Below are 25,649 nucleotides of genomic sequence, written 5' to 3'. Positions count from 1 at the left end.
GAAGAGAACAAGGAGCAGAGATCTGCAGGGAAAATAAGAAAGAAAATGAGTTGGGGGCTCCACTGAGTTGCTTGAAGCCCTAAGTAATTGCTTAGTCTGCCTATGTCCAGTGCTGGTTCTGCAGCTGCTCAAAACTTGTGACATAAATGTTTATATAAAGTGCAGTGAATGTAAATCTTCAGACATTCAGGATTTTTTTGTTGGGGGGGGGGGTTAAAAGCTTCAGGTTGGGGGGGTCTATGCCACAGATACCTTCCACATTATTTATTTTTTCTTATGTTTACTGACCACATACCACAGATTTATTTATTTATTTATTTATTTATTTATTTAGAGTTTTTATATACCGACCTTCTCGATATACATAATCGAATCAGGTCGGTTTCCATAAAACAAAACTTTCGCAAGTAAGGCGTTACATTAAACAATAAAACAGAGTATTGAACTAAGGCGTACAGCATAACATAAACAATAAACTGCGAATAGAACAATAAAACGTAAATCAATAAATATAAATCTTATATATAGATATATATACATAAATATATATATATATATAAATAAATATATAAAATATAAAATAAAAATGCTTATACATTTGTCAAATATCATGAGTAAGAGGTATTAACTGCAAATTATTGGTGGATGAAATGAGCTGGTAAAGGTAAACAGGTGACAGTGGGCATTTAAAATGGCATAACTATGAGACGAGCACGAGCTGAAGCTGAAGCAACAAGAAAGGGTCTTTCATGATGCCAAACCATCCATTTTTGGCATCATTTTTGGCATCTTTCATGATGCCAAAAAAGAGTACTACTAGGCCAAAATATCATCAAAAAAGCAGTGCTAAAGTTCATAAAATGTTATTAATATTTTATGCATTTATTAATGCTCTTTATTAATATTAAATTTGAAATAGCCATGATATCAAGACTGTCTTAAAAATTCAGTATAGCATGCAAAATTAAAGCCCATATATGCATTTCTATTCCACTATAAACCTTCTTCAGGGTGAAATAAAGGGGAACATCAACTTTTAAGAAAGTCATTAAATAAGATGCCATAAGAGCAGTCCTTGGGTTTCTAGGTAGTGAAGGAGATGCAGGTGAAAGCCCACTCAATCCCACTTGTTAATGAGGTCATGGCTATTTATCACCAGCAGGGGAGCGCTCCTAACAGCTCCAAATAAATCTTTTGTTAGATTCTTTACTGTTTTTCAAGGCCTTCTATAACCAAAATTCACAGAGGGTTGCTAAATGTCTTTAAATAGTTAATGTCTTCTTCATTCCTCTCCAGCCATGTCCATAAAGGCACTAACTGAAAGGCTGGTGAGCTGCTTTCACACGCTGTGAGCCAGCTGCAGCTTTCAGTCTCTTCGGGTTTTCTCTCCTCCCTCAGGCAGTCTTAGCAGCGCTTCTGAGCAGCAGCTGTCGGTAGGACTCACCACGTGCAGCAGGATTGTAAAACAGCCCAGGAAGGTTTCAGCTAAGGCCTCCAGCTCAGCTCAAAGTGGGATGCCCTAAAACTGTTCAGACACTTCGGCAGGTAAAAGCAGCGGGCAGTGGAAATAGAGGTCCATCTTAGGGAGCGGAGAAGAAAGAGGGGGGAAAAAAGAGCATCATGATTATTCAAGCCTCTGTAATATGTCCAGGTGGGTACTAGAGAAAGGTGCAATACTGTTTGCTATCTAGTGAATGAGATTCACACCAGATGCACAGAAACCATACACCTTCACTGTGTTTCTCGGTGGGATTCTGCCCATCCTAACAGAGTTAAAAATATAAAACCACAGAGTATGATGACAGATAAAGGACCAGGAAGCTTATCTAAGCTGTCCATTTTTCCTACCTTCTGTCATAACAAAAACTCTAATTAGCCTCTGATTTCCCCTCTGCCAAGTATCCACTGCGTTTGTCCTTTGCTAGCTTGAATTCCCTGCTATTTCTTGCTTTTATCATCAGCGTGGACAGACTATTGATTTTCATAGGAAAAAAAAACGACATTTTGACCAATTAATTCTGAAACTGGCTTTCCTGATTTTGGCTGGTCAAGTTAACCGGCTAGTGCTGAAAATCTGCACCAGCCAGCAAACCTTTAGTTCCAGTCCCAGTTACGCCCCCATGGCCACCCATTTTTGAGCTGCCTTGTGAATTTAGCTGCTCAGGAGAGAGAGGGAGGGAGGGAACATTTTTCAAAAGTAGGGCTTCAATGGCCTAAACTCTGAAACTTCTACCCCATTCTCTGAGGAAGGAGCATTACTTAGCAGAGTCACTAACCTTCCCTTTTCTGCATAATGGTCACATGTCCAATACTATCCACAATACATTTCTTTTCACTGTCATTTCTGTAAAGCTTTTATATATTAACAAAAGAATGCATTATTACACCACGTCTGTGCCTTTGTTGTGGAAAAGAATGCACGGAATGCCCATGGAAAGAATGTCCATCCATCCCGCAGGAAGATGCAAGAAGACGCACATTAAAACAGGCACTCGTAGCCAGCGCCTAATGCATGCACAGCCACCTCTCCTGGGCGACCGATGCCATATTTTAACGAACGGCTGAGTTATAAGGGACGCGCTAGGGAAGAATTATGCGTCCCTAGCGCTCAAATGCATTGTGCGCCCAGGAAACATGACTGCGTGCCCACAATACGAGCGTCCGTTTTATCCCGCTTCAGGTCGATTTCCGGATGCCAAATATACACGCACAATAGCAAGGGGCGAAATTCTAGCTTTATTCTTAAACACCGTTTAAGAATAAAGCTAAAAACCAGACAGGACACTAATTTTTAAATTTCTTCTGAGCCCTTGACTCGAGGATTGGTTTAACACCAGCTCTGGGGTTGGAGTTAAATTTGCCGTGTTAAAAAGTGCGCATTGGGTGCACAGCGATTTTCGGTATTGGGGAGGGGTAATAGCTAATAGCTTCATCTACATGGAATTTCCATGTGATGAGCATTATCGGCTACGCAGTTGTTTGGGCACGCATTTTGGATGCGCTAATCTCCTTATTGCATCGTGTGCTAATCTAGCGCATCCAAAACATGCATCCAACCGTGCATAAACCTGTACGCTCGGCAAAGCGCACTTTATTGCATCGGCCCCCTAGTGTGTACTTCAGTCAGCCTCTCCATATGTAAACTTATTATGCCAACTGACTTAGACATGGATAGGCAGACTCCTGTGCACTCTGTGAGAAGCCCACAATCCAGAGTACAGGTTGGAGAGAAGGATCTGTAGCGCCCACAAATAGTACATGCGGCCTCCTCTGTATTCCTAGAGGGAGTACACTTTGCCAGGCTTGCTCCTTGTAATGCACTTAAGACATAAATAACTCCCTTTGGTTCAATACAGTAGTTACACAAACATAAGAGACCTGAAACTCTTGTGGTTTACCCTTCCAGTATGCTTCAGTAATTCAGAAAACATAGAAATGACAGCAGAAAAAAACCAAACAGCCCATCCAGTCTGCCCGGCAAGCTCCCACTCTTATTTTCCCATACTTATCTGTTTCACCAACCACCAAGTTCAGGGCCCTTGTTGGTAACTGTTTGATTCAAGTTTCCTGCCATCCCTTGCCGTTGATGCAGAGAGTAATGTTGGAGTTGCATCAAAGGTGAATCATAGGCTTAATGATTAAGGGTAGTAACTGCCACATCAAGCAAGTTACCCCGATGCTTGTTTACCCAGACTGCACAGATCAATGCCTTGTTGGATGTTGTCTGAATGTAAATCCTGTTTTCCACATTTCCCCCTGCTGTTGAAGCAGAGAGCAACGCTGTATATGCATTCAAAATGAAGTATCAGGCGCAACTGGTTTAGGGTAGTAATCACCGCAATAAGCAAGCTACCCCCAAGCATTATTTGTTTACTCAGACTGTGTAGTTCAGTCCTTGTTGGTTGTTGTCTGAATGCAAATCTTCTTTTCCACATTTCCCCTTGCCGTTGAAGCAGAGAGCAATGTTAGAGTTGCATTAACCGAGTGAAGTCTTATTGAGTAAGGGCAGTAATCACCAGGTAGTAGCCATCATTCCAGCAAGCCACCCCCATGGCTTTTCTCTTTATTCCCATCCTCTAGCCTTTATGGATCCACAGTGTTTATCTCATGCCCCTTTGAAATCCTTCACAGTTTTCATTATTATTATTTTATTTTTATAATGCTTTTACCCCTGGGAAATTATCATTCAAAAAATAACTTGGCTGTAAGATATCTAGTGGACACAGATTAAGTATGACTATTGACTGAGCTTTTTTCAAGCATGGCTTCTACATAGATAGGGATCTTCCTTTTCAATATTATTTTATTTTTCCTGGGAATTTCAATGTTATAACAAAAGTAAAATCAGTGGAAAAATGTCTTTTCCACTGAATTTTTCCTTTTTGCTATAAAAAAAGTCATATTTCTACTGAATTTTTTTGTTATAACTTTGAAATTCCCAGGAAAAATAAAATAAAAGCTGAAAATGAAGGTTCCTAGACATGATGTAGCTTTCTTTCAAATTAATAAGGGATGCAAATGAGGTAGGGATCTTCTAAGACTAATCTAGTTCTTTCTATAAGACCAGATTCATATAAGATCCATATCCAAAAGCCATATTCAAAGTCATTTAACTCAAAACTTATCCATCTAAATGGCAAATTTGGCATATTCACCCACTTATCTGGCTAGAATTTAGCCAGATAAGTTGGGGCATTCCAGGCGCATAACTGGGAGGAATTGAGTTATCTGGCTTACGTAGCCGAATATTGCATATATCCAGCTACGTTAACCAGATAGCTTTAGGCCTGGGTGGCTGGATAACTTACTGTTCACCCAGATATCTTCAAACTATCTGGGTAAGTGGCACTGTTTAAAACCCCAGAAAGGTAAAGATATAAATGACCTATGGCCTCATGCCCAACATCCCTAAGAAAATATCTTCTTGCCCCAAGAGCCGTGCATCTCCCCCAACCCCACCTAAATTGTAAAAAATGTGCTGGGGCTCACAGATTGGGCAACCCCCCTGTTCATTGAAAAATATCTATCTGGAGGCCTCCCACCAACCCACCCACGCACAGGCAGTATATTGAGATTTGCCAGCTGCCCCCCAGGCCCCCTGACACCCCTGCCGGGAGCAAGGTACCCATTTCCCCACACCCAGCACGTCCAGCACAGCCTCTGTCAGGGGCTGCGCATAAACTGCCCCATATCTCATACTTCCAGCGCAGCCCCTGCCTCCAAAATCTTGTACTTACGGCAACAGTGGGTGAAGTGACTTGGCCAAAATCACGAGTATCACTTAAGTGGAAAGTGTCATAGGACACATCTCATAGCCTCATCCAGCAGGCTCAGGCCGCAGGAATTCTTATCAGCAATATTTTTCAAGTGGTTTTTTTTTTTCTTTCACAAGCACTCAAGCAACATTTATCTAAAGTGCACAGAATGAACACATTAACTATCACCCACATCTAGTTCAATCAAAATAATACATTTTCTCTTCTTTGTGGCCTGGAACTTTTTCATAAACAGAATACATAAATCAGTTTGCCTTAGACTGCATATCTGATAATGTAATTATTTACTCTCCAAACACACATTTAAACTATCTCTTTCATGTTCCAGGGCAGTACGCTTGATCTTTCTAACGAGACTGACAACCAGGAAGTCAATCAATGCCAACTGTAGTGCTGGCTTTTGTCACAAGCATGGCCATCTTAACTGTTCTGAAACCTCCAATTCATTTTACATGGACCAGGTATGAAATGGAAAATAAGAAATATGCCCACATTTACGTGAGTTTCAATGCTAGCTTTACTGTGCAGGACTCAATATCAGAGCTGTAGCCAGGCAATTTGGTGCCTATGGCCAAGTGAAAACTTGTGCCCTCACTCATCACACAACACACGACAGCATGAACTGGGAGACTCTGTTCAATGTTTGTACAGTAATATCCATGGCCACTGCAAGGGTATTGGGTGCCCCAGGAAACCTTTACAGCCTTGTAAACCCCCCCCCCCCCCCCACCCCATCACACCCTGCTCACACACAATTAAAAATAATGCATTCATAATAACAGATTTTACATGAAAAAAGACATTCAAAGCACAGACTTCTGAGGTAAAAATATCACTTACAATATGAATATTAGAGATGTGAATCGGAACCAGAATCGGTTCGGATTCACATCGTGGGGTTTTTTTCGTCTGGCCCGATCTCGGTTTTGTTTATCGGCTGCGCCCGAGCCGATAAATAAAAAACCCACCCCGACCCTTTAAAACTAATCCCTTAGCTTCCCCCACCCTCCCGACCCCCCAAAAAACTTTTTACAGGTACCTGGTGGTCCAGTGGGGGTCCCGGGAGCAATCTCCCGCTCCCGGGCCATCGGCTGCCACTAATCAAAATGGCGCCGATGGCCCTTTGCCCTTACCATGTGACAGGGTATCCGTGCCATTGGCCGGCCCCTGTCACATGGTAGGAGCACTGGATGGTCTGCGCCATTTTTAAAGATGGTGTGAGAGTGAGCATGTGGGGCAGGAGCCTCCAGGCGCAGTGGCCATTTGCTGCTGTGCCCGGGATCGCGGGCGGGCCATCAGCCAGCACGCGCAATCTACGCCTGCCCGGAGGCAGGCGCAACTTATAGGACAAAGGTAAGGGGGGGGTTTAGGTAGGGCTGGGAGGCGGGTTAGGTAGGGGAAGGGAGGGGAAGGTGGGGGGCAGAAGGAAAGTTCCCTCCGAGGCCGCTCCGATTTCGGAGTGGCCTTGGAGGGAACGGAGGAAGGCTGCGCGGCTCAGCGCGCACAAGTTTCACAATTGTGCACCCCCTTGCACACGCCGACCCTGGATTTTAAAACATGCGCGCGCAGCCGTGCGCATGTTATAAAATCGGGCGTAGCTTTTAAAATCTCGTCCTTAATGAATAAATAACATTCAATAATTAAAAACTCATATAAAAATATTTCAAACATCAATAAAATATTTAAAAACAGACACATGAAATAACACCCAACAATTAAAATAAGCATTTAAAAAAAAAACTCCTGTTGTCCATATCTTGGAAGTTTTGATTTCCAGATGCCCTGAAACTGTCATGGATTAGCATGCAGAAAGTAACTGGGGTAGTTGTGCACACACATATTCCCTCTCGTACACACACATGCTCTCCCTCACTCTCCCACATACAAGCACACATGCTCACTCTCCCACACACATGCACACATACTCTCTCTCACTTTCCCACACACAAGCACATATGCTCTCTCTCACACACATACATGCTTTCTCTCACTCTCCCACACACAAGCACACATGCTCACTCTCCCACTCTCCCACACACATGCACACATACTCTCTCACTTTCCCACACACAAGCATACATACTGTCTCTCACTTTCCCACACACAAAGCACACATGCTCTCTTTCCCACACACAAGCACACATGCTCACTCTCACACATACATGCTTTCTCTCACTCTCCCACACACAAGCAAACAGGCTCACTCTCCCACACACATGCACACATACTCTCTCTCACTTTCCCATACACAAGCACACATGCTATCTCTCACTCATTTCCTCCTTGACTTAGGGAACAACTCCTGGCCACAGGGCATTGGACTACTTCCGACAGGGCGTGTTCCTCTTCCAAAGCAGTGCGACCCCGCCGAAATCGACGGCATGGTAAGCATGGCCTTAGTAAGTGGAAAAGCCTGCGGCCTCACTGGCAACACCCTTGTTGCTTTTCCACTTACTAAGGCCGCACCGACCACGCTGTCGATTTCGATGGGGCCGCACTGCTTTTTCCTTTGTTGAGGACCCACCTTGGCACATGGCTGCGCTATGGCCATATTGGCCATCAGCATGTTACAGCTCTGCCCAATATTGAAAACATTTCAGCTAATCCTAATCCATCATTATCTGAACTGCTCAATTAGCTGCAGGGGAGATGTCCAAGCAGCACACCATGCTAAATTATAGCGCCTGTTCATGAAGTACAAGGTGGACTACCAATCTCTGGGCATCTAAATCCTTGAGACTAACTTCATCCTTTCTTCCAACCATTAGTCACAAGAATTCATAGAATCCGTGGTGGTCCAGCTCTCCAGCCAAGCTCCTCCTTTGGGTGCTAATTAACAAACATGAGCATTGAGACCCTCTCTGCTAAGGCTAAGCCTATTCACCCTTTCTGCCAAACACTCCCTTTACAGTTTGTTCCAAGCCCCTTAAAGGATCTTGAGTTTTACTTCTTTACCTCTTCTCCACATTTCCTGTCCTGTTTCCTTTTTTTTCACCCTTCAGAAAGGGCAGGGTTGGAGATCAGTCCCTCCCTCTTTCTGAGCTCCACTATGGGCTTCCTTTTATCTTGCATTGTAAGGCCTTCCCCTGTCTTTTATTTATTTACTCTGTCTAACTTTCTGGGTGATGCATCAAGTCACTGTAGTGCTCTAACACACATTAAACAGTGTATATTGCACGAGAGAGCACTATCATGGTGATATCGCATCAAAAACGTGATATTATGCATGGCCCCACCCAGGTTGCCTTTCCTATCATAATAACTTTCTTTGCATGTGATTTGACAGGGGCAAGGTCGGGTCGGCACCATATTGAAAAATGGCGTTGACTGGGTAGGATGCTAGGGGTGCCCTGGCCCCAACGAGGGACCTTCAACTATTTTCAAAGATTTGGAGGGGTGCAGAAGAGGGGTCAGGGGTGGAGGGGGTGAGGGGGATGGAGTGTGGTACCCTTGAACCCCCAATGACTTAAATGTTAAATTTTGGAGGGGGGTGGGGAGGCCTTCGCCACATGTGATTTTTAACTTTTTTTCATGGAGGAGGTTGAGCTGGGGGTTAGTCTTGATCCCTGCTCAATCTTTTTTTTTCAGCGGCCAAGTTCTTAAGCAGTCGGCTCTTTAAGAAGATGGTGGTCCCTTTAAGACAGAGCCGCCATCAATCCTAAAGGCCCAGTCGACACATTCCTTTGTCCCATGGTGTTTGGCTGCGAGACAAAAGAACAAACACCATAGAGCCGCAGTCTTTCTTCAGAGAAGTGCCCCACTATCATGGCCACATCCCCCCACGACAGTGGGACCACTCTCATGAAAAAAAAAAAAGATCATGGCTTGATGACCCTAGGCCTTTATTTGCTGTCTTTTGCTCCTGTGTAACTCCAGCTTTCCGGCTGCTTTTGTCTGTCTTCCTGCCTCCTGTTGGGTTTCCCACATGCACCTTGTCACAGACTTATAAAGGCATTAGTGGCAGAAAAGCATGAAATAAATAAATAAATAAATAATGATAACGGTGATCACAGTGATTATTGGTGCAGCACTGCATTAGGCTACACACTGAATCCAGCCCTTATGATAAGGTGGAACTGGTTCCTAATTAAACCGTAACCTAAATGTAACCCTGTCCTGGGGACTGGGATACTGTTCAGAGGGTGGTCAAAAAGAATTGCATGGGGGCTAAGTCTTTTTCCTAAGTCACTAGGTCTCTCTCACTCTCAGCCCTGGGGTTTCAGGGTTCTCCATAGGTGGGGGGAGGATTACCTCTTGAGCTCTGGGCCTTACTTAACTGAAGCTGTCGTGAGTGCCACTCCTCTTCCTTTCATGGATACTTGGTGGGTATCCTTTCTCTTTCTTCCTCTACATTTGCCAGGGAATCCCTCAGATGGAAGAACTCCTGTCCCTCGCTCCTCTCTTGGAGGTGGGCAGGAAGAGCAGATACCAAAGCTTTCTCCCAAACAGAAACCCACGTAAGAACCCTCCACTGCACAAATCACTAGAGACAGACTTCGCCAGCCACTGGATGTGATTTTACTTTCTAAAAACCTTTGGCCAAGGCTTTGGGCCTTTGCAATGAAAAAATGAAGAGAACTGAAAGAAAGCACTCCTCCTCTCTGAAAAGCCCAACTAAAAATTCACACAGCACTAGGAGTTGCCTGCTTTTATGCAAGCAGGAGCAAAGCAGCACAGCAGCCTCTAGAGGGAGGTGCTGTGACTTAGCTGGAATATTCCTCTACTATATCTGCATACAGAGGAAGCAGTGCATGCAGATATATCTCATGCATATTCATTTTGGACATCCTGAAACCAGATCTGTTTGCCGCACTGGAGGACCGGAGTTGCCTACCCCCATGCTAGCTCATACTCCTTTAACAGGAATCCAAATGGGGCCCTACATGAAATTTCCATTTCCATTAATGCATATCAAGATATTCTTTGTTTCGGGCCTCTCACCAACCTAAATATCTTTTAGCTAACATGAGAAAATAATGCTACCGGCGGAAAATATCCAGGTAGTTTGCCATTACCATGGCCCAGGAATTTTGCAGAACTGAAGCCATTATGCAATCCAGGTGTTCTCCGCTCTTGGCAGCCAGATGAAATAGCATGGCCTGCAGTACTACAAGGGACTTAAGCACTGATACCAATCTTCTCCACATCCCCTTCTCACTGAATAAATTTACATTAAGGACAAGACAGCAAACTCTGCTTACTCTACATGGAAGGTTTGCTGTAAAAGCTGCTTTAACTCATGAAGTGTTTAGCTGCCCTTTGTAGGCTGATGTATAATTAGAAAGTAAATAGGCCCTCTCTATTCACGGTTATTGACTTAGAGATAATGAGACTTGCTTCATTTGGGAATTTTACCATTTGTGGTTTTCCCACACTTGCCAGCCTTACCCTCTGAAAGTATTTACTGTGTATTGCCAAACCTTCAGCAGCTGTGGATATCCAAATATTTCCACTGGGAATGTTATCTGTTTTCTTTTATATGAACCCGGATTTAGCTCCTCCGCTTTACTGTGACTTAGAAAGGTGGAATATTAAGAGGACTGAATAAACTAAACTAGACTAATGATTAGTAATGATAATAAGAAATAATAACGCACAGCCTCCAGAGGAAGGAAATCCCAGTCATTACTCAAGTGACACTTTCTAGCAGGGTCGGTGTTCCCATTAGGTGAACAAGGCAGTCGCCTAGACCCTAGAGCACTGCACCTTAGGGGGGCGTTAAAATCCTGGAAGGAGCCCATCCTGCTGATGGCCGAAGTGCACAGGAGCTGCCCAAGTAGATAAGGATCAGATGCAGGGCGCGCGAGACCAAGGGTTACCTGGGGCGCCTAAAACCCTTGCACCAGGCCTGCTTTCTGGTCAGACTTGGACTGTACGGAGCTAATGATGGTTTAGAAATCCTGACCACAGTCTGTCACTGCGACGGCTAGGTTAGACCAAAAGGGAATTAAAAAGGAGAAACTCCCCAGGTAGTTGTCAACATAGGCCACAGAATGAGGTAGACCACCTGGGCCATGACCTGACCAGTTATTCACACGGCAGCGTCCGTGGTGCAGAGCATGCACTGTGGCACTGGTATCAATCTCGGCTCCATGCTGGCTGCTGCAGCAGGAGCAGGAGCAGAAGGGGAGAGGCACATGTTGTGCATGCACAGAGCAGCTGCTGCTTCCTTCCACCACTATTGCATCTGCCAGCCGCCGTGACAGCCACCTCCCGTCGCTATTATGTCCGCTTCTGGGCCAAAGGGGAGTGCCATCTCCTCCTTCTGAGGCTGCCTCTTGCCCGTGTCATATTTTCCAGCCTGAAGGCAGAGAGAGAGAGCTCTGCTGCAGTACTGTTGAAGACAGGGAAGAGGGATGGCATGGACTGGAGGCTCTTCTGCTGGGCAGGGAGATGTGGGGACAGAGCTGCTGGTCAGGGAGGGCTGGAGGAGAGGGTTCAGAGGGCTGATGGTCAGGGAGAGGGAATAGAGGAGAGGAGCTATATGGAAGGGAGGGGGAGAGGGGAGCAAGGAGGAGAGAGGGATCAGAGAGATGCTGTGCAGAAATGGGAGAGCATGAAAGGTGATGATTGAAAGGAAGCAGAAGAGATGGCTAGAGAAAGAGAGAGAGAGAGAGAGTTAATATGTGGATGACGGAGTGAAAGAACCATGTTTGTTTTGTGAATGTGCATTTCTTATATCTTTGTTCTTTGCTTAGTATAGGATGAAATATACTTCAGTTTCTAGTTTTCCCAGGGGCAGCTGCAGGGGGGGAGCAAAGGGGAGAGGGCTGCCCTCCCCAGACAAGGAGTTTGTCCCTTCCTCTCCTCCACCAGTCTTGCTGGACCACTTTGATTGGTTGGAGGGAAAGAAAGGTACTTGGTGCTTGACCACCCTGAAAGCCACTGTGCCCCGCCTATGCCTTCCCCATACAAACAATTGTGGAGCTACCTCTGTTTTACAGTTTTGTTCTGCGTACAGCGTGGCTTCTTGAAGTTTCCATTTCAGTTTTTGCCTCTACATTTGTAATTTGGGCTAATTATTCTGTGTTTGGAGGTTTCTGTGTGATCTGTGTGTGTTGAGGTGAGGTATTCTACTAGCCTGGCAGGATCTATCTCAGTCTTATTAGTTGTGTTTTCCCAATAGAAAGTGTATTTATGTTTTAGGGAAAACTGCTATATTTGCAGTGCTGCCTTTTCATGGATAAGAACATAAGAATTTGCCATACTGGGTCAGACCAGGGGTCCATCAAGCCCAGCATCCTGATTCCAACAGTGGCCAATCCAAGTCACATGTATGATTTTTTTACCCGCCGGTGAGAAATTGTACATGTGAATCCGATGCAAAGAGCTCCTGTTTCTCAGAGAACGAGTCCAATCTCTGGAGGCTAGAGTGGCAGACCTGGAGGTGATGAGGCAGAGAAAGAAGTATATAGATGAGACCTTCAAGGACATTGTAGCCAAGTCCCAACTCAAGTCTGGCAGCCCTGGTGCTGCCTTGGAGGAGAAAGGTCTCATGATCGGAGAGCAGGGGCCGACTGACCATCGGGAGATCAGGCTTCCCCCGGTGGACTGGTCGCTCCCATCACATGGTTTTTTTGGGTTTTTTTTAAATGCTTCCCACCAAAGAAAATGAAATGGGCTGCTGCGGCCTGAAGAGAGGTCTACAAAGTTGTGGCAGAGCCGATCAAGCCGCATCAGAAGTGAGGCCTATGGGCGTGGCTGAGCCCATCCTGCCACAGTCTGAAGAGGACCTGCGGGCCACAGTAGAGGTGATCAATCCGCCATCAGACGTGAGGCCTGTGGGCCATAGCAGAGCCCATCCTCCCACGGCCTGAAGAGGACCTGTGGGTTGCAGCAGAGCCAATCAAGCCAAACCGGAAGTGAGGCCTGTGGGCCGTGGCAGAGCCCATTCTGCCACGGCCTGAAGAGAGGCCTGCAAGGCCACGCGGCCCTCCCCTCCCCAACATTGCAGAAGCAGCATGGTCTCCTTCCACTTCCCTTCGAGGAGTGAGGAGCAGCACTGTGATTCAAAACCAGCAAAGAGAAGGCCCAAAAAAAGGGGGGGAGGCCTAATAGGTGCATGTGTATATGAAAGAGAGACAGTCTGCGTGTATGTATGAGACAGCCTGCGTGTGTGTAGAAGTCAACCTGCGTGTGTGTGTATTAGAACCTGGTTGTTTATGAGAAAGAGAGCCTGTGTCTGTGTGAGAGACTGAGTATTTATGAAAGAGCAAGAAAGCCTGCATGTGTCTGTGACAGCGAGAGAGCTTGTGAATTTGACAGCAGCACATATATGAATGAGAGAGCCTGTGTGTGTATGTGACAGCATGTGTGTGTGTGTATGAGGGGGAGAGATGCCCCCGTCCCCCAATCCACAACAGTCTGTTGGTGATTGGAAATCAAAAGATCCCAGGTATGGAGAGCTGGAGATTTTTAATGCTATTTTTTTTAATTTTGGGATATTTCATGTGTGGTGTTTGAGATATTTGGTGTTCAGGAAATATTAGCAAAAATTTATGAGTCATTTTAATTATTGGATGTTCATTGGTTGTTGCCTGCTTGACATATTTATTATTTTTATATATTTTTTATATAGCGCATAGAAAGTTTTTATATAGCGCATAGAAATTACGACGTTTTTTCAATTCCCCAAGCAAATAAAAGAGGGGGCGGTCTACTTAGTTTAGTTTAGTTTAGTTTTTTTAACATTTCTATACCGTTACATCAGACAAGCCTTCACAACGGTTTACATTTACAATTAGGAAATACAATAATTATAAAATAGAAAACAGCTAAAAAAACTACAAAAATAAAATGAATAAATTAGCTGTTATAATAAAAGTCAGATAAGAACAATTAAGAGCATAAAATAACACTAAAATAAATGGTTCCTTAAAATTAAGCACTTGATGTTAATCGATATTCTGTGGTTGCTTATTACTTCTAGTAATAGAAAAAAATTCAAATGCAAACTTCTACCAACAATATCCCCAAGTCACCACGAAATTGCAATTTTTGATACAATCAATATACAGATATGCCTGATTTACTGCCCACCCAGCCTCCTTGAACTAAACATTTCACCACTGATCGAATTCTTCACTACACACTTAAACACATCAAAACCCACTATCATGCTAGGAGTCTTCAATCTCCACATGGACGTTCACCCATTATCAAACACTTGCCAGACACTAATAGATATAATGACAGCACTAGGTTTTAATCTAATTACAGACAAACCAACACACAAAGCAGGACACTCCCTCGACCTAACATTTATAAATCACAGCTACCTAGAACACATAAAAACAGATTATTCACAAATCCCATGGTCAGATCACTTTCTCATCTGATCCACTATCAATTATCTAGGACCCCAAATAAGGCAAAGAACAGAACCAATAGAATTTAAATACAGATCGTCTTATAACATTGAAACATTAGGAAAAGAATTAGATGAAAAACTGACAGAGCTCGACTATAAAGACTGCCACTCGGCAACAAAAGCATGGATAGAAGCAACTAACAAACTAGCTGATGAAATCAACCCCATGAAATAAAAACACATCAAAGAACTGAAACAAACGAACCCCTGGTACAACGAAAAGATTAAAAAAAAAAGAAAACATAGAAATAAAGAAAAATAATGGAAAAAACTCAAAACTAATGAAAACTTAACTAGATTCAGAAAACACTTAACTTATTGCAAACAAACAATTTTTTAATGCAAAAAAACAATACTACAGCTCAAAAATTGAAAAATTTGCAAATAACCCAAGGACATTATTCACCATAGTTAAAGATCTCACAACGATAAAACAGAGTCCCCCCTGAATTTACCTGAAAATAGGTGCAATGAAATAGCACACTTTTTAATGACAAAGTAACAAGCCTAAAAACCAAAATCCCAAATTCAACCAAACAAGAAATTAAAATGCAAAAAGAGACACCACATCATAGTCCAGTTCTGATGAGACAGAACTAGAAGTAGAATCCTTGCTGAAAAAGATAAATCCTGCCCTATATATAATTGACACCCTGCCCACTACTGACATTAAAACATTAGCAAACATAGTTGCTCCTACATTAACAAAGATCATAAACCTATCCCTAGAAGAAGGATCCAACACACTAAAAGGAGCAATCATTAAACCAATTCTAAAGAAAAAAAACAGTGCCCCCCTTGCCCTGAGCAACCACATACCAGTGTCAAACTTACCATTAATTACTAAATTAATAGAAAAATCTGTAAAAAAAAACAACTGGCTGAGCATTTAGATAACAATAATATACTATACCCCTCACAGCATGGATTTCACAAACACTACAGCACCGAGACCCTGCTGCTCTCACTGACTGACAACATTCTGAGAGGATTTGAGAGCGGAAAACATTACATCCTGATGATGCTAGACCTTTCATCAGCATTTGACACAGTAAATCATGACATACTTTTATAGAGACTAGAAGAAATAGGCCTACAGAAAAAAACTATAGCCTGGTTCAGATCATACCTAAATAACAGATTTTATCAAGTCTGCATAAATAGCATATTATCAGAGAAAGTAAATCTACAAACAGGAGTACCACAGGAATCAGCGCTATCTGCAACCCTCTTTAATAATTATCTGCTGCCACTATGCCACCTCCTAGCGGGCCTGGGAATCATACACTACATTTATGCCGATGACATTCAACTACTACTTCCCATTGAAGACACAATGGAAAAACCACTAAAACTAGCAAACATGTACCTAGACATCATCAAACAGTTACTAAACCAAATGGAGCTAGTCATCAACATAGAGAAAACTAAATTTCTACATTTAGAATGTAAAAACTTAATCACCCAAACCCCAATACTGCTAAAAAAATAATCAGAAGATAGAATTAGCCGAAAAAGCACGGAACCTCGGTGTAATAATTGATACGGAACTCAGCCTCAAACAACACATATCTTTAAAAGTCAAAGAAGGATATGCCAAACTTATGGTACTCAGGAAATTAAAACCTTTACTAACATTGACAAACTTCAGAACAGTCTTACAAGCACTAATATTTGCTAGCACCGACTACTGTAATGCCCTTTTCCTAGGACTACCATACACAACAACAAGACCACTCCAAATACTGCAAAACTCTGCCGCAAGGGTACTAACTGGTAAAAGAAAAGGTGATCACTTTACTGATGTTCATGTGCCACATGGAAACCTGAGATCTGCTAACAAAGCACTCCTAACCATTCCGTCTGTTAAAACAGCTAGACTGACCCAAGTTAGAGATAAGGCTTTATCATTAGCCGGACCAATACTATGGAACACCATGCCCTTAGAAACTAGACTACAGAGAGATTTTAAACTTTTCAAAAAGAGTTTAAAAACCTGGCTTTTGAAACAAGCTTTCTACAAAGAGAACATAGAATAGTGGAATATGAAATATGGCAGCAGAACATCAGCACACAGCACCTTTTTTGTTCAATATGTGTGTCTTATTAAAACAAAATATACATTACAATAGAATTATACATGTAATTAAGACTGATAAACGTAGAAAAAGGACAAGATTTATAACACTTTACAAATAGTATTTATTATGAAACTTTGTTACCGGACTTTAATGGCACTTCCTAGAGATAGTACTATCCTATACAATTTACCAACGATATATTTATGTGCCTCACTGTAAACCGTTGTGATGATATACAACTGAACGACGGTATAGAAAAAAAAAGTTTAAATAAATAAATAAAAATTATGAATGATGTTTTATAGCTCTTGACTTTATTGCTTAATATTTTATGAGGAATGATGGTGTTTCTGTTTTCCACTGTTGCACTGTGTAATGCAGTCAGGTTTGCTGTGCTTTCCAGAGCATATGTTGAGCGAAAGTGAGTATGTGTGTGAGTGAGAGAAAACAAGATACCAATGAGCAAATGTTTAGCAAGAAAACTATTTAAACCAGTGAGCATGGGCATGTATGAGCAAGTCAGTGAACATGTGTGTGAGCCCGAATTTGTGAGCCCGAAGCATCCATGTGAGAGAGAATATAAAGGAGTTTGTGTAAGAATGAACATGTATGTTAGAGTCTGTGTGCATAAAGTATATGATAGAGAGGGGAAAGTATGTGCATAGCTCCTATCCCTGACTAATCCAAGACAATCTCAGCATGACTGGGGTGTAACGTTCCCAGGTATGGAGAGCAAGGGATAGTTTTTTAGGCTGAATTGTAAGTATTTGGTATTATTTGATGTGTCTGCTGTTTTGAAATATTTTATTGATATTTGGAAAATTAAAAAAAAACAATATTGTATGTTTTTAATCATTGGATGTTCTATTCATCAGCTGCTTTAAAATAGTTATTCTTTTTATGAATATGGTTTTATATTTATGATGGTTTTATATGTCTTGATTTTATTGTTTGATGTTTAATAAGGAATGGTGATGTTTCTGTTTATTTTCATTGTTGCATGGTATACAGAATCTGTCTTATGGTTTTAAATTCAGTTTTTTTCTGCATGTTTCTAGTTATAATTTTTTGTTTATTTTTTCTGAATTTGGTGAGGGACTGTGAGGTATTCTGCTAGCATGTAGTTTCTGTGTAGGGATCTATAACAGCTTGACTTGTTTTCCTAATATCAGGTGTATTGGTGTTTTAGGGCCTGGTGTAATATTTGCTGTTATGATTTGTGGGTATGTGGGCCCTTGGCCCGAGGTGCAAGTTGACACTACCTGTGGGAAGGACCCCCACAGGTCTTCACTGTCAGGAGGCGAGGTCAGAGACAGTGGAGAGCTCTGGGTGAGGCGATGGAGAGGTTCCGTGGCACTAGGAGGGGATCCCTGAGAGAGTAGACTGTGCCTGGGTATTGACCCCAAGGGAAGGGATGCCAGACAGACCACAGAGCGGGAGGTGTGAGACTTGACCAAGCAGGAGGTACTGCGGAGGGCAACCCCGAAGGGAGGAGCTGCACAGCGTAGGATGATGATGAAATGCCATAGGCCAGCCCACAGGACAGGGAAGCCCGAGCTGAGCCTCTAGTGATGACGTAGCACTGCCCCGAGGAGCGAGGAAGTGGAGGCAGTCCCAATGTCATTCGCAGGTGCAACCCTGAGGAGCGGGGAAGTGCACAAGTCCCAGGGAAGCTGGAGAGCGTTACTCCGAGGAGTGGGGAAGCTCTGGCAATCAGGGTATCTGATTGCCAGAGCTTCCCCACTCGGGACCATATGAAGACACGGTCCCGAGGAGCAGGAGGCGTGGCCAATCTCATTCAAGATGGAGGCACAACCCCGAGGACTGGGGGAGTCCCCTAATAGAACTCATGAATGGTAGATGTGTCCCAGAGATAGCCCCGAGGAACGGGGGACCTTGCAGGATAGAACCCAAGAGATGCAGAGCCAGCCCGAGGAGTGGGGTAGGCCAGGAAAGTGAGTCCCCGGTGCATGCAGTGGCCCCCGAGGAGCGGATACCAGACAGGGTTCACAGTCAAGGCACGAAGCGTAGTCTCAGGAACAGGAAGCAATAGTCGAAGATGAATGGAACTTGTTGCCAAGTCGGTTAGCTGAGGACGAAGGTGGAGTTTAAATACCCCGGTCCGATGATGTCATCAACCGGAGACACCCCGAGGTTCCCGCCGAGGAGGCTAGAAAGGAGGGCCGGTGGTGCACGCGCGCCTAGGAAGGCCCGAAGTTGAGGAAGATGGCGGCAGCGTCTGGGCCGCCATGAGGAGTCCCGGAGAATGCAGCGGTGAAAGCTGGCCCAAGCCGCGAGCAGCCCCCGGGGAGGGCAGGAGAGCAGTGCAGGAGGTAAGCACATGCGTCACAGCCATCTTCGACCGACGGTCATGACATTTGCAGTGTTGCCTTTTCATAGGTAGGATTGTTACTGTTTGTGTGCTAGCAGTTAGGGCTGTTTTCATATGGGAGATTTATTATATTGTAATCCAGTTTACTTAAACTTTCTGAAGGCTGACATACTTTACAATAGTCCTAATAACATGTGATTGCAGGTGTCTGTTTTTGCAAAATTTTCTGATTGGTACTATAGCAGTGCATGTAAATAATATACATGCTGTAATGATATTTTTACCTGAGAACACTGAATGTTCTTTCTTGTAAAATCTGTTACTATAAATGCATATTTTGTCATTATTTATGGGAAGGATGGGACCAGGAGTTTGTACAAGGCTGTAAGGCTCACCTATGAGACATAACACCCTTGCACCAACCTTGGCTCCACAAGGAAAAGCAGGATTCCATCTTGAACTGTGCTACTTTGGGTTAGTGGCTCTCCTCAGTCTTGGCCAGGGATTACTTTTCTCTTTTTATAAACCCAGGGAACAGTATGGGTCACTTCTGGTCCTCTCCTCCCCTGGAGTCAGTAGGCAGAGCAGAGCATGGGGAACCATAAAAGCAGCAAACTGTGTAGCCTGCAGTCAATGGGCGTGCACTGGAGTGGTGGGAGGGCTGACGAAGTGGAGGCAAACTAGAGACACAGGAAGGAAGGGGGCAAGCCAAGAGGAAGTGCTATGCCGTGCTGGGGAGGTGACTGTACTGAGCTCTGAGAGAAGCAGCTGGCTGTGGATCCAGCGAGTTTCCTAGAGAATGAGATTGGGAAAGGGAGGGGGCAGCTGCAGAATGGGGACGGGCTGGCAGAAAGCAAGAATTTTATACCAGGATGCAGCAGTGCTGGACTGGGGGCGCTCACTATGGGCCGGATTTTCAAAAAGTTATGCGCGTATATCCTCTGGATTTATGGGCGTAACCGGTCATATGCTCACCAGGCCTATTTTCAAAAGGCCCGGTGATGCGCATAAAGCCCCGGGATGCGTCTAAGTCCCGGGGCTTTACTAAAGGGCGGTCCGGGGTGGGGTGGGGGCAGGATCAGAGGCTTCTGACACAGCGGCCATTTCCCGCTGTGCTGGGATCGCGCGTCGGCCAACTGCCGGCGCGCAGCTAACTTCAGCCCCAGGGCTGAAGTAAGTTTTAAAAGAGAAGTTAAAAAAAGAAAAAGGTAGGGGGGAAAGGGTGGGGGAGGTAGGGGAAGGGAAGGGAAGGTGGGGTGGGGGATAGGGAAGTTCCCTCCGAGGCCGCAGCGATTTCGGAGTGGCCTGGGAGGGAATGGGGGAAGGCAGCACGGCACGGGCTTGACGCGCGCAAGGTACACAATTGTGCAGCCCCTTGCGCGCACCACCCCCGATTTTAAAACTTGCACGCGCATGCATGAGCATGTTATAAAATTGGCGTTCATGTGCGCGCGCCAGGTAGAGCGTGCACATGTACGCCCACGTGCACGTCTTAAAATCTATCCCTATGTGAGTACAAAAGCAGCAGCACAACAGTAGCATGTCAGAGAGCATGTTTGTGTGTCTGTATCAGAGAGATTACGAGAGAGAGAGATCCACATCCATACAGACTTTGAGTGTGGTTATCTTTTTCTCTGACACAGATACACACTCAGTATATTGGTGGATCTTTGTGTATGAGAGAAAGTATGTATCTTTGTTTGTCTCAGTGTGTATGTGCCAATAAAGTTTCTGCAATCTAAAAATCTGGTTGTGACTGAGTGTGTGAGTGTCTGACACTGGCTAGCAGTTCAAGAGGCATTAGTTCAAGAGTCAGACTGGGAATCCAGGATATACTCTATAATATATGGAGATATAAGCAGATGTGTAGGGGGCCCAACCAATTTGCATGGATGAAATGGGGACTGCAACTCTACTCACCCATGGTCTTTAGAATGTGCTTAACTTCTTAGTTATTTAAGAAAGATGAAGTTTATGTTGGAGGTATTTTGGCTCAATTCTGTCGGGTTCCAGGGTTAACTCGGTGTGCTTTTCGGAACTATTGACACATGTGCTGTAGGGGAAGTACATGAGTGCATCAGTTACCCCATGGGCCAGTTTTGAAAAAAATCCCCTGGGCCAATATTTTTCCTGCAATCCGCCCCTGAGGGTCAACATTCTAGGTCCACCTAAGGAAGAAGAAATGCAATGTCTTCCAACACAGATTGGCAAACCTACTTAGGAAGGCTTTCAAATAGGATCATCAGGGATGAGTGAACAAAATTCTAAGGTAAGTAAAACATTAAATACTTATATAGAAATGGGAAAAAAGGCAACATCGGAAAAACTATGTACCGTAATGCTCATAGCATGGGAAATAAAGTTCAGGATCTAGAGGCAGACTTAGAAGAAGCTGACTTGGATGTAGTGGCTGTCACGGACACGTGGTACATGGAAAACCATAACTGGGATATAGTTATACCAGACTACAATCTATTCAGGAAGAACTGGGCAGGAAGGAAAGTTAGGAGATATGACACTCTATATATATAAAAAAGTATATTAAAGAAATAGAATTAAAGGGCTTATGAGATAATAGGCACTATGGGTTAATCTGGAAAGAGGGAATGGGATACTCTTAGGGAAGAGTAAACCAAATTATAGTTACACAATGCAAGGTTCCACATTAGGAAAAGGATCTAGGTGTCATCATTGAAAATACGTTGAAATCTTCTGCTCAGTATGCAGCAGCAGCCAAGAAAGCAAATAAGATGCTAGGGATTATTAGGAAAGGAATGGAGAATAAAACAGAATATCCTAATGCCTCTGTATTGCTCCATGGTGTGACCTCATCCTGAGTATTGTGTGCAGTTCTGGTCACCACATCTCAAAAAAGATATGGCAGAATTAGAAAAGGTACAGAGAAGGGTGACCAAAATGATAAAAGGGATGAAACAATTCCCCTATGAAAATAGGCTAAAGAGGTTAGGACTCCAGCTTGGAGAAAAGACGGCTGAGGGGAGATATGATAGAGGTCTATAAAATAATGAGAATGGAACGAGTATACGTTAATCAGTTTTTTACCCTTTCGAAATTTACCCTTTCGAAAATTACAAAGACTGGGGGACACACAATGAAGTTACTAGGTAATACATTTAAAATTAATAAGAGAAAATATTTTTTTACTCAACGCATAATAAATAAATAAATAAATAAATAAATAAATAAATAATTAAACTCTGTAATTCATTGCCAATGGATGTGGTGAAAGCTATTCATGTAGCTGTGTTGAAAAATGGTTTGAACAAGTTCCTGGAGTAAAAGAGTATTAACCATTATTAAGGGAGAGTTGCACAAATTCACTGCTTATTCTTGGGATAAGTAGCTTGGAATCTATCTACCCCCTTGGGATCTTGCCAGGTACTTGTGACTTGGATTGGCCACTGTTGGAAACAGGATACCGGGTTTGATGGACCTTTGGTCTAACCCAGTTTGGCAAGTCTTATATACAGTGTAATATACAGACCTCCATCACAGACAGAAGAAATGGATAGAGAGTTTATTTATTTATTGCTTTTGTATACCATCATTCTGTATTCAATAACAATGGTTTACAAGAAATAAAATAATAAAATCAATAAATCATAAAATTACATTAAAATTACAACAGAGGATATCCATAAAATTGCTATAAAAAGGCAGGTGCTATTGCTAGGAGATTTCAATCACCAGATATTTATTGGAACATCCCTGCTGCAGTATCTTCTAGAAGCAAGGAGATCCTGGATTCTCTGCAAGAAGAATTGTTCTGTCAACCGTTAATGGAACCCACATGGGAGGGGTGATACTGGACCTGGTGCTTACCAACGAAGAAAGTGGTTCTGATATTGTAGTGAGCAATCATTCTGAATCCATTGATCCCCAGATGGTGTGGTTAAGTAATAGAGTACCAGAGATGAACGTTCATTCAAAGGCAAGGGTCCTAGGCTTCAGAAAAACTAACTTTATTAAAATGGGGGAGTACCTCAAGGAGTCATTAGCTGGATGGGAAAATCTAGGAGATGTGACCCAGTATGGCAACTTATGTTCATAAGAGCATAAGCATTGCCATACTGGGTCAGACCAAGGGTCCATCAAGCCCAATATTCTGTTTCCAACAGTGGCTAATCCAAGTCACAAATACCTGGCAAGTACCCAAACATTAAATAGATCTCAAGCTACTATTGTTTATTAATTAATATCAGTTAATGGATTTTTCCTCTAGGAACATATCCAAACCTTTTTCAAATCCAGTTACACTAACTGCCTTAACCACATCCTCTGGCAATGAATTATAGAGCTTAACTATGCATTGAGTGAAATGAGCTACTTGCTAACTTCATGGAGTGCCCCCTAGGCCTTCTATTATCTGAGAGAGTAGAGAACCGATTTACATTAACTTGTTCAAGTCCTTTCATGATAATCATATCTCTCCTCAATCATTTCTTCTTCAACTGAACAGCCCTAACTTCCTCAGCCTTACCTCATAGGGCAGCCGTTCCATGCCACTTATCATTTTAGTTCCTATGAACTGGAAGTGCAGGATTTATATTAAGATTCTGTCCCTTCCTGTATAGACTCCAGAGTTCACTCTTATATCCATATGGAAGAATTGGTTGAATGAGGCTATCAAATAATTTAATGGTAGTTTTACTGAGAAGTTGACACTGGCTGGGATTTTTTAAATTGCACAGAAGGACCTTGGGACTTTTTCTTATTCTATCTGCTATAGCCATTTGAATGGCAGGGGGACATATTGTTGGGGTGAGCATGTTATGTGGAAATGTCACTTTGGCTTGCCCCCTCCATACTTACCTCATCATTCTTCAAAATGCGTTATGGCGTTAATGCACGAGTTAAGGTGTTTTTGCATGCATAAAACGCCTAAACGCATGCGATAAGCACCATAACACATGGTGCGATGCAAATTTTTAAAAGGGGAGGGATTGGGGAGGAGTTGGGGATGGGATTTCTGAAAAAGTGGGCTGGCTTCACAAAGTGCAAAGCCATAATGCATGATATTGCACAGTTTTAAAGCTGAAAATAACTACACCTTTTTCAATTGTGTTAAGCTGTGTGATATCATGTGTTATGCCTATAATGCAATATGTGATTGTTTCAAAAGCTCTGTTTTGGGCATTTTAGGCTGGGGAAGGACCTGAGATGTGGGTAGAGAGTGGAGAGAGGAGAGAGAGCCTCTAGGGATGGCACCATAGTAAGCAGCTATTTATGCTACTATAGGAGACCCACCTAGTAACTCGAGGTGAGGTTTAGGTAGTAGTGTAGGGGTTAGGGGCCACTTTTACATGCAGATTGAGACGTGCAAACAGAACAGTACACTTGTGAAGATTTGATGTTCTTTGGAGTGAGGAAACTCACACAACGATGAGATTTGTACAATGTTCTCTCAACCTAGCGATGTTAGGTAGAGAGTCAATCAAGCTGGGTTGAGAGAACATTGTACAAATATCGTTGTGTGAGTTTCCTCATGCCGAAGGACATCACATTTTCACAAGAGTGTACTGTTCTGTTTGCACGTCTTTACACAGAGAAAGAAAAAGGCTGCCTCTAAGCCACTGCAGGGTACATGCTGCAAGAAACGGACTGTATCTTTCCAGCAGCCACTGGCACAGTGTCAGCTAAAGAGGTAATCTGATCCTAAATGATACACACTGTAACCCTCTTACACAAATCACAGACTACTAAGTAGCACTCCAAACCACAGCATAGGGTCGATGAGAGACTTTAATAGCACACTTTGCTTTCTCCTGTAAGCTATTGTTTTGCTAATTTTCTTTTCCCTCTAATATCTGCCTTCTCTCTCTGAAATCCAATAGAGGAATGACAAACAAAATAGTTACTGCTCAGAGTGGTCTTAATTTCATTTTCACCTTATTATGAAGTCAATTTATGCAGCTTCCAGTTGGGATAGGCTGATTGCACACGTGCTAAATCATGATTGGTTCTGCTCCTTCCTTGTCCCATTCTCAATCTGCTCTGCTCTGTCTGGCTTCAAGTCCAAAACATGCAATGCTTTGCTTCTCTCATAGACTTTAATGAGACCCAGCCGAATGAGTGAAAAAGGATTTGGATTTTTTAGAGACTATGCCCATTTAGTTCTGTTGCCCTGAATCAAACATGTTTCCATTTGATTAAAAAAAATGCACATTCCTAAAATATATCATTTGATTTCACTTGAAAAGACTTAGTACAATAGATAATGAGTTAGTTATCAAAATGTTTTTTTGTTAGCAGCAAAATAGGAGAGAAACTTGATAAATCAAGTTTAATGTCTGTTAATACAAATTAAAACTTTCAATGATCCACTCTTGGGTGTGCTTATTAGGTTGGACTCTTTCTTTTACTCATGGCATTGTAAAGTTAGTTGAATATTACAAAAAGATGCATTTGTGAAAGTAAAGTTAAGACCAAAACATTTCAGTAATTAATTAAAAGTATTTCCAGATGCTTCCTCCTGTTGTCTTGCACACACCACTGACACTTCTGTTCAGTGTAAGATGTGGTCAGTGACTGGAAAGAGTCATGATAAGCAGTATATGGAGGAAATGTCA

This window comes from Rhinatrema bivittatum, chromosome 4 (assembly GCF_901001135.1).
Source record: "Rhinatrema bivittatum chromosome 4, aRhiBiv1.1, whole genome shotgun sequence".
NCBI lineage: Eukaryota > Metazoa > Chordata > Amphibia > Gymnophiona > Rhinatrematidae > Rhinatrema > Rhinatrema bivittatum.
Note: the sequence above shows the minus strand (reverse complement) of the source record.